The following is a 4,399-nucleotide window of genomic DNA, read 5'->3' on the forward strand; positions in this document are numbered from 1 at the left end:
AGCCCTGTGGTAACTTGGGGGCAAAGCACCACCTCTAAAGCTCTGCCCTCCTGGATGAGCTCTGCTGGTTTTGCCCAGCCCAAATCTCCGAACTTACTTTTGAGCTGACAATCAAGTGAATGAGGGTAAATGAATAGAACTCCGGGACTCAACCTAAGTGGAGTTGAGGTCGGGATGGTGCTCATCTCAGCTCCTGTTTCTCTGCATCTTTAAGTGCTCCGTGTTAAAAGCTCTCCCACAGACTTTGCTTTTCCATCGCTGTGGCGTGAGGACCTGCCCCAAACCAGAGCCTGCTGTGCTGTAAATGGGCCCTTTGGGCGTGTGGTTGCTCACTCGAGAGCTATGAGGCCCTGCAGATCCCAGAGCAGGTCAGGTTGAGTGTTGGCATTCACCCCCAAACCCAGTGCTGATTCTGGCCCAGGGAGGGCAGTGGAAGCAGCTGAGTCCCCTTGGCAGGCTGATGCCAGGAGCATCTGTAAGCACTTTGGCTCTGTTCCTGCGCTGGGGTTGCTGGGTTTGAGCTGAGGCAGCTGGCTCTCAGCACAAGTGCTGGAGGAGGGAGCAATGGCAAACAAATAATGTCTGCAGAGGGGCCCAGGGCGTGCTGTCTGCAAGCAGGAGTCTCATCTCACTCCAGCCCTGCAGTCCCTGCCTGGCACCAGCTGGTGGGTGTCAGGTTATGGATTTCCAGACTGCTTTTCTGCTTCCCTCCTTGAAGCAAGTGTGAACCGGGGGGAACCCTTCCAACCTGCTGGGAGAAATGGGGCTGAGGTGGTCCCAAGTTTGAGTGTATCCCAAATGGATCGGCTTTGAGCCATCATCACCCCGCAGTGGATGGGCAGAACTCCATCTGTAGCAATTCTAGCTGGAGAGAAGGAAGGAAAACTTGAAGCATTCCGAACATGTTGCTATAGGGAAAGTTGGCCCCGCGTTTCCCTGCAGGGACGTGCTGCTTTCTTTGATGGCTTTTTGGTAGCAGGCTTTTTCTTGGAAGGACCCGCGGACTTCCCCTCAGCTTGTTCAGCCGGCGCTGCCAGCAGGGCTGCAGGAGCGAGAAGTGCTTCAGGGTCTGCTGTTGGTACACATCGTACTGGCAATGCCTGCAGGGAATGTGCTGGCAGGATGACAAGGAGTAGGGTTTTTCTCTTCTGTGTGTATCTTGATCTGCAAAGGAAATGAGAAGAACTGAGGTGAACACTAAATGGCAGGTGCCGGTGGGTGAGAGAGCTGACAAATCCAAGAACCAGACTCCTCTGGAGCAAAATTCCATATTAAAGCAGGAATGCTGGGGTGGATGATGGCTTCACCAGCAGATGTGGCTGTAAATAAGCGATACGCATATTAACACAGATACTCTGCCTTTATCCAGAACGAGATGAGTCACTGTTTTCATAGGAGATTGCCTTACCAGTTCATGAGACCGTGCCCTTTATTCGGAGCCGTTCTGCTTAGCAGTCGTAAGCACTTCGCAGAGTTTCCCAGCGTTCCCCTGAAGTGTGATATTTTGGATACGCTGAGCAGCTGCCATGTCTCTGCAGCCATCCGAGATAGCTGTGTGCAGTACAGCATGAGAGCAGGTCTAATTACTGCGCTCGTTGGACGTGATTAATCCTCTGGCTGCGGAGCACAGGGAGCTGTGGGAGCCCGGCGCGGGGCCGCTGGAAATAATGGGCACTTCTCAGCCCTCATCTGTGCCGGGCCAAATGGCACCAACTGTTCCAGAGCGAGCTGTGCGACCAAGCACTTCTTATTGATGGTCTTTAATTAAAGTTTCCCTCCTTAAAGGTGACCCTTTTCTCAGCAGTGAGGCTGAAATCCCCTGCAACTGCAGAGCTTCGTGTCTTTTCCCGCTCGAAATGGCGATGCAGGAGGCGGATTATTATTATTTTTTTTTTGTCCTCCTTAAATGAATGTGGGAAAATATGGGCTGCAGAGGGCAGCTCTGGTGTGTGGGCACACAGTCTGTGGCTTGAGCACCTGCTGCTCTGTGGATGAGTGAGGATATGTGGAGGCAGCAGGTGGAACAGGTCAGTGTGCCCTGTGGAGCACCTGGGTTCTGCATTGCTGCTGATGGAGGGATAACAGTGAATGGAACAACTTTCCCACGCCACATTCTGGACTGGAGTTTATCTAGGAGGGCAGGTGATCTCATGATGTGTGCAGCAGCCTGGCCAGCATGGGCTGTCCCTGGAGACATTGAGCCAGGGAGCACTCCAGCAACCCAGTGCTGCCAGGAGGATTCTCCAGCAAGGCTCTGGGTTTGGAGAGCAAGGTGTGTGTCAGGAGCTTGTGGAGATGCTGCTGGCACAGCCCCGCTGCTGGAGGATGAGGGCACCCAGCTGCCCCATCCAGACAGACGGGCTGCTCACTCCCTCTCTAACTGTGTGAAGAGGGAATGTATGGGCTGGCCCAGCCTGTGTTTTTCTAGCTGCCCTGGTGGCAGTTTGCTCCCACAAACCCGCTGGATCCTCTCTTTAACATGTCTCAATTTGCCCAGTCTCCTACTCTGGATAACATTGGCTGTAAAGAGGTTGCTGAAACCTCTTGCAAATCTTAGCATTGACTATAAAAAATTCACATCAGCACTGGTGGTTTTCTGTGGTACTCACTCATTTTCTTGTCTATACCTGTGAGGGCTGGAGATTATTTTTATATCTATCTATCTATCTATATATATATTTTAAAAAATATATATATATTTACTTACGTTTGGAGACCATTTCCCACTCATCTCATTCTGGATAAAGGCAGAATATCCATGTTAATATGCATGGCCAGCATCTCAGCCAGAGGAAATAAACAGCTGCAATAAGGCTATCACTTACCTTGCTTCTCATTCCAGCAGTCGGCATGAGCCAGCTCCCCACCTGCCCGTGTTTGTCCCCATGGTATGGGGAGCAGTATTTGTGAGTGGAAGCAAAGCTCCAAGCGTCTTCTTGCTGGGAAGGTGCCCTCCTTGTTTGAGGACAAGAGTGCTCCTCTGTTGGGCTGGGGCTGGGAAGCTCCTTTTTGACCTCGGGAGGAGTTTGTACTTGCCCATTTCTCTCTGATTTCGCTTCTGCAGAGTTAGGAAGGTAAAGGTAAGATCCATTTAGATCTCATCAAGGCTGCTCCTACAAACTCCCTGAGGACAGTTCAGGGCATCTGGTTGGAGCCTCCCTCCCAGGAGATGGATGCTCTCAGCTTCCCTTGTACCCAGCGACCAGTCAGCTCTTGTTAACCCAATTTGTGCTCAAGTGCTTCACGTTTGGGTACGATGTAGCAGGCGAGGTTGTACCCGGTCTCAATGCTCAGCAAGTGCAGGAGCTTCCAGCCACGTGTACTGTTGGGGAAAGGGCTGTGGTGTGTGAGTAATGCAGCTGGCAGTGTGCAATTAGTCGTGTAGCTCAGCAGTAAACCAAAGGTCCAATCCTGGGTCATCTCGGTCTTCTGGCCTCAGACCTGCCCCACACGGAGCTGCTGTGTGCAGTGCTGTGCTCATGACAGGGAGCTTTCCCATGTCATTCAGTAACACCTTTACCCTTCAGCAAAATAGGAATCTCTGGAATAAAGCAGCCAGACGGGAACTGCTTGGAAAGCGCAGCGAAACCCCACACTCAGTGTAACAGGAGGGTTTTCAGACAGCGCTGTTCCTACGCCGATGGCAATGTGGTGGCAATATAAAAGGCTGTTGTGAGGAGCTCCGTGCAGGTGCGGGTGCACGGGGGGAGGTGTGAAGGCTGTGAGCAGAGCGCTGCTGTTGGCGTCGGGCGGTGCTGGGCAGAGTCGTCCCGGGAGCGGCTGGAAATTCCAGGGCACGGAGTCAATGGCAGTTCCCGGGGATGTGGAAATGGAAATAGAAATAGAATAGCACCCTGTAGCATCGCAGCTGCTTTCCCCAGCGTGGCCCCTGCCTCTCCATAACTAACTGCCTCAGCAAAGCTGCGTGCTGCTCTTACGTTACAAACGGTGCTTTCTGAGCGTGGTCCTCACAACCACAGCACTGCAGCAATTAGCAGCTTCTGGGTAACGCAGCCTTTTTAAAAAAAAAAAAGGAAGAAGTGAGAATAAACACATCAGATTTTTAATTGCTGTGCTACGGAAAGCCATGGGTGTTGGAATATTTTAACACCTGCCTGGCTCAACAGTTGCCGATTGTGGCTGGGTTTGCAGCAGAGCCGGGACGTCGGCTGGCTGTGCAGGAGGGGCTGGGGCAGCCTGCTGGGAAACGCCTGCGGTGCCCGGACTGCTGTGCGTGGCTCAGCGCAACGTGTGTGCGGGTGAGCTGTGCTTCGGGGCCTCACCGAAGGGCTGTCCTGCTCCAAACAGCTCGCTGCCCTGGCCTGTGTGTTTTGGGTCTGGTGCTGAGGTTTAAATCAAAAACACGAAAATACAGAAGGAAAAAAAAAAAAGTATGTGG

At 52.4% G+C, this 4,399-nt stretch overlaps 1 protein-coding gene across 12 annotated transcripts in view; it reads left to right on the forward strand.

The window, feature by feature from the left end:
* NCOR2 (nuclear receptor corepressor 2) overlaps positions 1-4,399 on the forward strand; it is a 116,649-nt gene that overhangs the window by 11,883 nt on the left and 100,367 nt on the right. The window lies entirely within an intron of this gene.

The sequence above is a fragment of the Meleagris gallopavo genome, chromosome 17 (genome assembly GCF_000146605.3).
Source record: "Meleagris gallopavo isolate NT-WF06-2002-E0010 breed Aviagen turkey brand Nicholas breeding stock chromosome 17, Turkey_5.1, whole genome shotgun sequence".
NCBI classification, from domain to species: domain Eukaryota; kingdom Metazoa; phylum Chordata; class Aves; order Galliformes; family Phasianidae; genus Meleagris; species Meleagris gallopavo.